Source organism: Aphidius gifuensis, linkage group LG2, assembly GCF_014905175.1.
Source record: "Aphidius gifuensis isolate YNYX2018 linkage group LG2, ASM1490517v1, whole genome shotgun sequence".
Lineage (NCBI taxonomy): Eukaryota > Metazoa > Arthropoda > Insecta > Hymenoptera > Braconidae > Aphidius > Aphidius gifuensis.
In genome coordinates this window covers 15,289,387-15,302,825 of record NC_057789.1, presented here as the reverse complement: position 1 = coordinate 15,302,825, position 13,439 = coordinate 15,289,387, and the positions used below count along the sequence as shown (strand labels likewise).

The 13,439-nt window shown below is 31.3% G+C and overlaps 1 protein-coding gene across 1 annotated transcript in view; it reads left to right on the top strand.

Moving 5' to 3' along the window:
- Positions 1 to 13,439, top strand: part of LOC122849176 — a 29,955-nt gene that overhangs the window by 961 nt on the left and 15,555 nt on the right. The gene's annotated exons all lie outside the window — the stretch shown is intronic.

The following is a 13,439-nucleotide window of genomic DNA, read 5'->3' as shown; positions in this document are numbered from 1 at the left end:
TATAAGTTCTTGTAATGTGAAAGTGTTATTTCCATTTGGTATTAAAAGATTTATAATGTACTGGTTTGACAATGAGACATTTACGTATGAACAGGATTCACATTTTTCTAAATACTTTTCTTCATGGCCTAAATGTTTGGTAAGAACATGATCTTTTGTACAGAGTGCTGTTAAAAATTTAGCAGGATCATCTTCGTTATTATGGTTGAACGCTTCACCAACAAATGTTTTAATTTCATCTGCTGAAGAAGTCATTTTTGAAATGTACTCATTGAAAAATTTAGCTACTACCGAATGGTGTGAGTTGCTAATGTTTTTTAATGAATCATTCATAACTTCTGAGTGTAATATACATTGCATCACAGAGTTTACATAGCTCGATGAACCATTATCATTAGATAATCCATGTACATTAGACAGCGTGTCGATAACTTTGGATTTTTTTTCACATTCTATATCAACCAAAAATGATTTGAAACACCACTTGGTATCAAAATTTTTCGGAAAACTTCTATTCGAAATTGGAATTTCTTTCAAATCAGGTTTATAAATTTTCCGCAAACGATTGTATTCTTCGATTGCTTGCTGACTTGCTATTGCTTTTGATGGGTCAAAATTTATTAAATGCAAACCATTTAATGTTGTAACTCGCGAAAGTGCAACGTAAGTCATACCTTTGGCAAATGACTTTTCACCGACGTCAACAATAGCGCACTCTAAACTAACTCCCTGAGATTTATGTATTGTCATTGCGTAACTAACACAAATTGGAAATTGTGAACGTATCACGAACACTCCATCAGACAACTGGAATTTCACATCTATTCTTTCAACTATACAATCATGGCCTCCTTTAGTTAATTTAACGACAATTAATTGCAAGTTTTTACCATCCATACTCTTTGAAACAGATACAACTGTACCAAGTGCACCATTGACCATGCCTAATGTGTAGTCAATATTTCGCCTAATCATGATTTTTGCACCGATTTTAATGTTATATTTTCTGCTAAACCAGCTGATCGACTAGCATCATATTCATTGTTAGCTAAGTCTTTTTCTGCATTTTTTCGATAAATAGGCTTACAATCGATGGTATCATTTGCACAGAGATTATATACTTCTTGTGTTTTTATTTTGTCTAACATAGCAGAATTTATTGCATCACACATTTCATTAGTTGGTAACAAGCATACAGCAGATGAAGGCAATTTTTCTATATAATTACACAGTTCATCAAGTCTGTCACCAACAGGGAATATATCTAAATTTATATTCCGAGTGCTTAACAGCTGAACATCTTCTTTCGTCATAGATCCAACTCTCAATCGAGACAAAAGTTTCCCATAGGCATCATCATTTCGCTGACGCATATTTATAGTAAGTTCATTATATTCAACCAATTGTTTCCAAATATTAAAATGTCCCATAGATTCAAGACATTTTTTCATATCATCGGATGATAAATCCATGTAAACTGCGTCTTGAGCAACTGGCATAAGTTGCATTAGATCTCCAAAAAATAGGATATGTTTTTTACCGAACCATCCATTTAATTCATCAGAAGTATTAAAAATTTCATTCAATCTGCGATTTACATACATTAACGTAACATTAGAAACCATTGAAATTTCGTCAACAATCACTAGTGCAATGTCTCTTAACTGTTTACGTAATACCTTAAGAGCACCGTCAGATAAAGCCATTAGCCATGTACTTTGGTGTACCTCCATGCTGAACCGGCAGTGAAAAAATTCTATGCAGCGTCACACCGTTAATACCAAATGCAGCAAGGCCTGTAAGAGCGGCAATTGCAATTTGACGATTTAATGTTCTTTGAATCCAAGTTTTAATAACGTAGATTAGAAAGGTTTTACCTGTTCCACCTTCTCCTTCTAGTTGATCCTCAGGTTTATTTCCGATAATTTCATTTTCTTTTTCTTCAATTAGTTTTTGCATATGATCTAATCCTTCTTGAAAATCATCTAGACGCTTGTAATAATTACACGCTTCTTGAAGTTCATCTTTTTTAGCATTAAATGGATCAGCGAATGTCTCAAAACCATCTTTCAATTCATCAGTGTTTCTCCAAGGTTTAAATAAAAATAGTAATGAAAAGTAAAAGTCTTCAGGGTGGGTTTTTATATTGTATATCCAATGATGGATTAAATAGCCTCGAGATCGTTTTTTGACCCATAATATAGGGTTCCCTTAATCATTTATTTTGAGTGTATAATACTCGACTTTATCAGACACAGGCTCAGATCTAACAACGTCCCACTCTTTGCAAAACTCATATAGACAAAGATTTTCCAAAACAACAGGACGTGAAGGATAATGGTCATCAATTAAAGACGGGGCAAAAATATCGGTTGAATCTTCATCCAATGTTTTAATTTCCTCAAACGGTTTTACTTTACGCCCTCTAATTTGTCTCACATTCAACTATTTTATTGTTGTATTACTATCAGTTCCGCTCAAAGAAGTTCCTAATAATGTATCTGCTGCTTAAAGAGCTCCAATTTCTCTATTATTTAAACTTTGAAAAGCAAAATTCCATAATCTGGTGAGCAATGGTGCTGTGGAGTTAATATCATTGACCATCGCTTGAGTTTTTGATCGCTCATGTTTCGTTATATATTTTGTAACATACCCTGTTAGGGCTGAGGAAGTTTCACCTACATATTGAATATCCACATTCCCTTCCCAAACTGTAAGAATAACAGAATTATAATCATTAATATTCCCTTCATCTTCGGTTCTAGGGAGATCATATAGTTTATTCTTAGACCGTGAATGTCTGTGGTTTGCGATTGCGATTGCTGGATCATGTAAGACAAATGTCTCGGTAACAGGTCTAGGAAATCCAAATCGACAGCGTTTAATCGTTTTTCCGTATTTATTTTTTGATGACCTCATACAATAACCATTATGATGATGATTTTGATGAGTCGTTACCCTACGATGCAATAATGGTGCCAAATTTTTATTTGGTATTTTGCAAGTCACATATTTTTGTATAAACTCAACTATTTCTTCAATTTCGTTTGCACCTATCATAGGCGCATTATCAACCCATAATAATATATGGAAATGTTGAATACCACGGCCTTGATATTCCCGTCGCCAAAAATAATGACTAATTTTTCCAAGTGGATTACTTTTTGAGTTAAGGGAATCTAACATGGCATGAAATTTTTGATCCATGTAGCGAGAAACTGACACAGGATCTGCAGCAATTACTTGACCCGGTAACATCTTGTCTAAGAATGGAGCATTAATTTCACGAACATATTGAATCAAATCATCACATAAATACTCTGCTGGACTTAGAGTAAGAAACCATGTAGCTGGACCATATTCTCTTATCATACACCTAAGATTATTTCTTGGCTTTTTCCAAAATTGTTCTGTGTTTGGGAGACGCTCAAATATAGAGCTTAACTCACTTTCTAACAGACCCTCACTTAATTTGTTTAAATAATTTTTTACAGTATAACTGTCACGTGGATTTGTAACATTTAACATGTGATAAATTCCCGACTTTAATTTTCGAATATTATCATTTTGTAATAAATAAAATATATATTGCTGGTCTAGTCTGAATCGTGGCTTAAGGGAACAGAGTTTTTGCTTTATAAAATCATGATCGCGAACCTGCTTAGCTCGGTCTTGGCACTGTCCATTTATCCCTCGAGGATATAGGTTTGGAAAGCACTGCAAATCGGAAGTTTTTACTCGTGAATCCAATGAATCGTCTTGAATTTTCAACATTTGATAAATGTCTGTAGCTGTTTGATTTATTCGTTTATCGTACAAAGGATATATTGTATATTGTTCGTAGTTTAATTCTGAATGATCTATTTGAGTAAGCATAGCTCTTTTCTTCAAATTCTCTGTTTCATTTTTATCCTCTGCATTTAGATCTGGCTGAAAATTTTTATTTGCATACTCGGTGATAATTTTTTCAATTTTCTTACCAGAAATAAGTGCACCTAGGCTTTCATTATCAGTTTCGTCATCATTGGAACTATGTTGAGTTTTTATAGCAGTTTTATCATTCTGACCACAATCATTGGCGTTCGCTAAAAGAAGGAGTTCATCATTATCATTTTCTAAGTATTTTGATAAACTATGATTAGAGTGTATTATTTCATCTTGTTCAGATTTTGTTTTGCTGTCATTGATATAAGCACTTTTAGAACACTGAAAAGCACCTTGTTTATCTAGACTATAATCCTGTGAAACATCACTGGCAGTTGATGCTGTTTTTCCACTTTTAGAACTTTTAGAACTTTTAGAATATGTAGAACATGTAGAAGACTGGGAATTTTGTTTAGGTACACGTTGACTAGAACTATGTAAAATATCACTGACTGTTAGTGTAGTTTCTACACTGTCGAGAGATTGAGAATTTTGTTTAGGTACACGTTGACTAGAACTATGTAAAATATCACTGACTGTTAATGTAGTTTCTACACTGTCAAGAGATTGAGAATTTTGCTCAGCTACATGTTGGCTAGAGCTTTGTAAAACATCACTGGCAGTTAATGTAGTTTCTCTACTTTCAGAACTTTGAATGAAAGCATTAGCTCCAGCTGGATTTTCGATATTATTTTTTTCAGTACTAGTATTGTTTTCTAATGCTTCTTCATTATTTTCGAAGTTTTCTGAGACATTCGTTTCAACAAAATATTCAACATCCTTTTTTTCTACATGTTGGCTAGAGCTTTGTAAAACATCACTGGCAGTTAATGTAGTTTCTCTACTTTTAGAACTTCGGATGAGAGCATTAGCTTCAGCTGGATTTTCGATATTATTTTTTTCAGTACTAGTATTGTTTTCTAATGCTTCTTCATTATTTTCAAAGTTTTCTGAGACATTCGTTTCAACAAAATATTCAACATCCTTTTTTTCTAAATATTGAATTAACTCTTCAGCAGAGTCTGGCAATACAATGTCTTTATATAATAGATTGTTTAAACGTAACCATTGTAAAGCTTTGAATACTTTTTCTAAATTTACTAAATTTTGCCGAACAATTTTAGCTTTTGTAGGAATACTTCGTACTAGTATATATAGCTCATAGTTTGTATTGATTGGGTCGAATTTTGAAGCTAGCTTTCCCAAAGTTTCTGAAAGTGGTAGAGGTAAATGAAAACACTGCCCCTTAGATATTTGATATCTTGAAGAATGTGGCATATCTTTTTTTTGTACAGTCCCAGCTCTTTGAACTACTTGAAAAGCTTTTGCTTGTTGAATCAACATTACTTTATAGTTTGATAGCTCTCTAATTTCTTCGGGAACATTACCGTCCTGTAAATTGTTTAGTATACATGTTGGAGGAATATCTGATTTTCGGAAATCATGACTTAATTTCAGTAATTTTCTATAATATTCATTTAATCTGTATAAACATCGTAACATTGACCTTATTGATGAGAAATGAGGTGATAAAAGATGCAGAGAGAAGCTGATTGATTTACATGGATATTCACTGCTATAACAGCTAAATGAATGACCTAACTTATCTTCTGAATGCGTAATAAAACATTGTTGTAGAAATTTTGGACAACTTGACAACGTCTGAGTTACTAAAATTTGGAGAAAATTTTTATAGAGATTAAAAAGTTTTTGGTCTTTCAATACTGTGCAAATAGAATCACAGCTCCAAAATTTTACACCTTTTTTATTTGTGTCAATTGGTAATATATTGACTGCTTGACCTTGTGGATTTATAACAAAAGTCTCTGAAAACTTTTTTTGCTTTTTGATTTCCATTATCATTTCATTTTGTTCGTTGTCTTCATGCCCTCTTTTTACTGATATAGCATTTACTTGTTTTGGTTTTTCTGATTCATAATTAAAATTGTATGATCGATCATAAAAATATGGTTCAGAAGATGAGGTATGCTCTGGGTCTCCACATAAATTCTCAATGTCAGAATCATCAATCATATTTTTTAAACGTGAATCTGCCATTTTTATCATTCTTTGAAGAGTTTTAAATTGGACAGAATAATAATTTTTCCTTGCTTGCATACACCACTTGACCATTTTTCCAGCTCTGAGCCTGGCTTCTGTTTCGTTTGTAAGATTGTCGATAGACTCAACCAGAATTTCATATGTAAGATTTTGAATATATATTTCTATTGAAGATTTAAACAGAACATATGTATTATCGTCTTTTGGTAGCTCACTTTTCAAGATTTGAGGCTGTTTCGATACGTTTTTTTTTTTACTTTGAATAGTCGCTGTTTGAGCATTGTTGTCTAAGCGTGTTCGTTTTAAATATGCTGTATGTTCTTTTTTTACTATCTCTTCCAGTGGTAGTGGAAGTGGTGGATCGCTATGCTTAGTCATCGGAAAAGGAGTTATTATCTGGGTTTTGAACATATTGAGCAAATGCTTTCTGAAATTGTCATACTCATATTCAATAGTTTCAGGTTTATGACGAAATTATAAAGAAACTCCAAATGCAATAGCCAGCACACGACAATCATCAGCATTTTGTTGTTGATGAACTCTTGGAAACCACACATTGTTTTGTTCAACTGTATAAAATGGAAATAAACGTTGTAAATACATTTGATAATCATTATGGAGTATATGAATGTTTAATGAATCATAAATATGAATATTTTTACCATCGTAATAACTGCAAACCCAGTGATCAGTCATTGGGCCAGAAGCGCCTCTGCTATGGAGGATTTGTATAGTTTTTGGAATGGCTTGAATTTTATCTAAATTTTGGATATATAAAGTATCTTGCGGTACATAATCAGAACAACCAGATAGCAACTTTCCAAAGAACAGTATGTGGTCTCCGTTTAATCTTTGATTCCCTCCAATTCTGTTTTTAGATTCTTCTGAAATACTTGGAATCTGTATAATCTTTCGTTTACAAATGCGCTTTTGGCCACAATTATATCCTTTAGTATTTAACAAAACGTCACCATTAGTCAGGCATTTTCTTTTAGAAGTTTGGATATTTGGCAGAAAAGTAGGTACTTTGATATTTTTTTTCTCTAAAGTATTCTCGTCATCTCTCAGCTTATTATTAGTTGAACTATGAATATTTGATCGAGGAAAAGGTAAAATATCGCGAAGTTCAAACATTGATAATAAATGGGTACGCATGTCTTGAACTCTATATGGCCTATATGTGGTCATTTCGGGGTTTCCGCCTAATGCAAGAGTTACTGCATTTGCAATAGCAAACACTCCACAATCATTACCGTTAGTTTGTTTCTGTACTCTGTGAAATTCTACAGTTTCTTCATCAAATGCATTGCCATATAACATCCGCAAGCTTTTCAAAATTTGATCATCTAATTGTAAATTGTTGAAGGAATCATAAATATGAATCAAATCACCATCATAATAACTACATATCCAATGACCGCCGATCATTTCATATGCTCTCGGATGAGCAATATCTAAAGCTGCTGAATGTAAAGTTTGAATATGTTTTCTATTAGTCGGTATTTTTACTACGAGATCAGCATGGTGGAAAGCCCAACAGCGTATAAACTCATAATTGAATTTTTCATGCAATAAATTGGCGAAAAAGTCAATTTCCTCATCTCTCAGCTATGAATCAGAACTCAAAACGATTCTACTATCGAATTCGGATTGATCGAAGTCAGACATTTTTTTTCTAGTTGAAAAAATTATATGTATATAAAAAGAATTACAACTCAAATTTTTTAATATATATTTAATTTTATATAATTAAGACGTTTTGAAATATACTCTTGTCAAGGAAATGAATCCTTCTAAAAAGAAAAAAAACTCTTGACAAGGTTAATAAAACTTTCTTGGAACAAGAAGAAAAAAATACTCTTGTCAAGGAAATGAATCCTTCTAAAAAGAGAAAAACTCTTGACAAGGTTAATGAAACTTTCTCGGGAGAAGAAGAAAAAATACTCTTGTCAAGGAAATGAATCCTTCTAAAAAGAGAAAAACTCTTGACAAGGTTAATAAAACTTTCTCGAAAGAAGTAAAAATCCTGAAAAAAAAATATGAAGAATTAACCTGAAATTTATGAAGGAACTTGGAAAATAAGATAAAGATAGGAAGTAGGAAATATGGACAAAAAAAGATAGGTTAGATAAACGTCAAACCGGGAATAACATACACAAACGAATAATTATCAACAAAATTAAATTAAAAAGTTTCTAACATAAAATAATATTTTGGCAGATAGATGTGAATCACTTTAATATATTTAATAAACTATTCTATAAACAATAAAACACATTAAAATTATCACGCGAATGTCAAAACGTTATCCTAAGTGCGACGCGTCAATGTCAATGGCGACACGGAAAAAGGGTGTGGTCTGTCTGACAAACGTCAGGGTTAGGAAAGTATCATACTACTGTATTATACATAAAAATCATACATGTATCATACATCATGGCTTGTACTTAAGGGAGATCATTCATAACACCTTTCAGAAGTCAAATTTTTTTCAATTCATTGAATAAATATTTAAAATCAATTTCCTGATTACTAATATACACACTATAAACACACTAATATACACACATAAACGGGCTGGACCGGGGAATTTAAATAAAATATAAGCGCATGCGCCATAGAACTTAAATTGGAATTTAGTAACATTTAGTGACATTTAGTTTAATTTCAATTAAATAATTACAATCTATTATACAACTTGATTACAATAGGTGTATTCCTTTCATTAAAACTTTTTTTTGGCTTTGCAATTTCGCCCTGCAGTCCAATTCACAGAGCATTACAATTTAGGGCTTTTTTCCTCCACTGGCGGCGCTTGTAAAGCTTTTGTATGTAAAATCTATATAAAAAAAAATTTACAAGCGCCATCAGCGGCAAAAAAAGCCCAAAATTGTAAAAAATATGCCCTGTGAATCGGACTGCTGTAATACTGACTAAAATTTCAAAGCAAAAAGAGCTGTCTCTTGTAGTGGCAGTACTGGCACATGTCATTATTTTTTTTTTCGGTTTCAATTATTAAAAGCATAACCTGAATGGCAGTTAAATGTTTATGTCAAACTGAAATAAATAGAAAATTGACTTGTGGTACTTGTTTGTTATTGTCATAGGTCGTACTAGACATTAGCCTGGGATATTGCATAGAGAATTTTATCACTTTTGTCATTGTTTCTGTTTCTAGCTATTTGTCGGTATTACAGGGCGAAATTGCAAAGCGAAAAAAAATTTTTGATTAAGGAAAAGAATGCACCCAATCATTGTTTTTTTTCGGCCCATTACTTGTCGGCTAACTGTTAATAAACCAATTCCATTGAGTTTCACCCAATAATACCGACAAATGGCTAAAAACAGAAATAATGACGAAATTGATAAAATCCTCTATGTAATTCCCCAGACTTTACGATAATATTTGGAACACACACAATGTGACAATAACAAACAGTAATTTTGTTTCATTCAATTTGATATAAACATTGAATAGTTATTCAGGTTATTTCTCCAATAATTAAAAGCTAAATATAATTAAAAGCTAAATAAAATAATGTCATGTACCAGTGCTGCCACTCCAAGAGACATCTTTTTTCTATAAAATTTTTGTCAGTATTATTTTTTTTTGTTGTTAATTTATATAATAATAGTTTTTATTTTGAATAATATATAATACATATATATAGGAACCAAGTAAATAAATGAATTACAGTAAAAATAATGTAATAATAAAAATATAATAATAAAAATAGACATTAGAAACTATGGCCATCTACCGACTGTCTCTTCAAAAAAGAGGAAGAAAGTTACCTTACCGATCCGGATTATTTTGATCGTTGTCTCTTTCATTCCTCGTTCAACCGTCATGACGTCAAGTTCTGTACAAAACTCGGCATCCGTGAGCTCATCAAGCCACGCCAATTTATTAAAGCATCAGTTGCAAAACGTGGTTAAAAAAAATTTATTTATTCAATTTTATAAAAAAAAAATGGCCATGAACAGACCAGTAAGTAAAACTTTTATTAATTATTTATTTTTATATTTATTTTCATCTTTATATTTATATTTTATTTATTGTAAATTTATATATATATTTTAAAGGGTCCATTCAACGTTGAGGCTTTTGACCGTCAGCGGCAACGAGAACACAAAAGAAGGGCTCGTCGCCACGAAATGATTGTGAACCGTCATGCGGAAGTCCGAGCAGAGCTTCATCTCCTGGAGGATGAAGCCCTTAAAAGAGGGACTCGAGCTTCCAGCTTTACCGGCATTCGAGGCCTTCGACATCAACTTGATCAGAGATGATTTTGAGGTTAACGATGGTCAAGAAGCAGGTCAAGAAGATGATCCATTGGCTCTAGCCAATGATCAACCTCAAAATCATCAAGAAAATGCCGGGGAAGCTGATGAACTGATGGGAGGCTTATGAAATTAATAATTTAGATAAATGAAATAATAATGCATTTTTTTGTCAATTCAGTTTTTATGTTATAAGACTTTTTTTTTTTAAATAATTATTCAAAGTTGACATAATTTAAAGAGGTTAAACATGGGCTCTTATGAGAGGAGGTGTTAGAAAATATCTACGAACTTAACAAAAAAATACTTGTTTTAGTGTCACCTTTCCCAAAAACTGATAGATAATAAAAGAAAAAATAAGGAATTTTTTGATATCCGGGTGAAATGGGCTTATAAGACGAAATCTCACGTAATTAATAAAAATATAAGCTAAAAACACGATTCTTAGCAATTTTATGAGAATCATTGAAGCTCTGGCAACAGCGCATTGGAGTGGGAAAATTTAAACAGCAAACTTAGCATCCATGTTTAGCTTTTACACAGCTAACATACAGGATACACATACATACATTCATGAAATAGATATTAAGATGACGTCAAGACCAGTGTTGCAAACTGCCAAAAAAAGCACTATTGCCGGGGTCATTACGAGAAAATAAAAACTAATTAAAATTGTTTAAATTACAAGAATATGATTTATTATGTAATAACTTAGACGAAATGATAAGATTCTCTAGTAAAAAGTTTTATTAATAAGCCACAAACCACCGAGAAAGATCCATTTTTTTAGTTATTTGGGGTTGGCAACGCAAAAACTATCCATGTAAAAGCATAGGCAGTATATTTGGTACACGTCCCCAAAAATTTTGATAAGTTATACCTTAAAAATTATTAATAATTATGGGGTAGCCACGGTAAACCGGGCCACGATGACAACACCGTAATTTGTACGAGATAGTTTGTTTTTTTTCGTGGGTTACAAAGAAAAGTTTTCGCACGAATATTAAAATTCGAATTTTATAAATACAGAGAAAACACAATAATTTTTACGGGGTACACCGTTTAAAAAAGTGTGCTGGCTTTTATTTTTTTAGGAAAAAATTTCTACTTTTTACGGGGTGGTATGTAAAAAATAAAATGATGTCACGTAACAATAAATTCAACTTTTTTCGATCGCTTTGAAATATGTGACTTTTACGGGGTACACCGTTAAAATAAAAATGCATTTCAGTTATTAAAAAATAAATTTTTTTTATATTTCACGGGATGATTCGTTTCAACGGATATATACAGGATAAAGCGTAAGTCGCGAACAGTAGGTATACTACGAGATTGTACGTAAAATTTTAAATAGTAAATGTTTTTACAGTTTGGGTTTACGACACTTTGTGCCTGAGTTATTAGCGTTTTAAAGAGGTTATGCAGCTATCACTCTTTTTTTTTAAATATAATGAGAATTCTGAAATTTTGTACACAGATAGATCTTTTCATTCTGAATACAACGGTATAATTATTTTCTTATGTTGATCGGTTGAATTTTTTGTAATTAGTTATCGAAAATATTATTTAACATTGGCTCTTATGGAGATTTCAACCATTTTTTTCAGATAGAAAAAATGATGAAAAAGTCTTGAAAAAAATCACACATATACTAGAATAATATACTTAATTGAAAATTCGAACGCAAAATGTAGCTAGATCATAAATTCGCTGAATGAATGCGCAGCTGCAAACTCACACACACAGCACTCACACTAATCATAATAAAATAATCATTTTTAATTTAAAATCACATTCATATTTTTGATCACATTATGTGATTTATTTATTGATCACATTGATAGAATAATCACATAATGTGATCGAAAAAAATAAAAGTGTTTTTAAATTAAAACGTGATCAATAAATGAATCACATAATGTATATAGATGAATATTCTTATTTAAATTATCTGATTTATCTATAATCAAGAATCAATAAAAAATTCATGCCTTTTTTTTCAATTTATATAAAATATAAATTAATAAAATGAACACCCTCATTTTTTACAGTATTTTGAGTCGACTTTTTATAAATAAATTGATCTATAAATTTTATTGACCACGTTACTTTTGTTTATTAATTTATTTTGATGACATAAAACATGTGTTTTTATTTATGTATTTAATTTTTCACACACATGTTCAATTTTTTTTTTTTTTTTTTCGGCATCGTTTTGCTATAAACAAGAAAATAAAAATAAATTGTATATTTTGTATTTTAATTAGAGCATTATCTTACCTCCGTAGTCATGTTTGTATTTCTTTGGTTTGCTTACAAGCTCCACTGAACTTTCTGATGTCATTTTTTCGGCATTCGATTCCTCTTCCATTTGTCTGTACCGTGCTTTCATGATTTCTTCTTGCATTTCTTCACTCATTACTTGATATAAAAAGTTTTCAACATTAATTCTGTAAATGAACCAATTTAACAACAAATGGTTATTATGTACATTTTTTAAAAAGTAGTTTTGATTAAAAAATTACAATCTAATAATTACTTATTAATATTTCTATCCAGCCTTTTGGCAGATTATTTGCTATACATAAAACATGATACTCACTCATTATTTTTCAATTGCCTTTGAGCTTTTTCAATCAGCTCATTTCTTTCATCAATATCTGGTTGATTGATTCGTTTATGAAATCGTATTGGTTGGTATATTTGAACAGCTTCAGTGGTAATTATATTGTGCATATTAACTATAATATAAAAATTGTAAAATTAGTATAAGAAGAATAATATGTTTATAAATTTTCAATAATTAGTATTTACAAAACAAATTGATTATTGAACCTACAAAGAAAATTTCTTAATGCAGGATGTAGGCCACCTATTCTTTCAACAAGTGACCTATTAAATGCTTCGGACTTATTATTTTTCCGAATTATGCTCGCGAAACTTGATAGTAAATGTGCTTTTTCGAACCATTCGTTAATTATATAGCTTTTGAATATTTGTAGATCAGGCCACTTTTGGACATGATGTTCAATTAATTTAGCAAGGACCTGAAAGCTTTCTTTTATTTACAGTAAGTAATGGAATGTTCCGACTAATATATAAAATTTCACGTGGTGCTTTTTTACGTGGCTTATGGTCTTTTTTTTCTTCATTTTTCGTTTTTTCTTTTC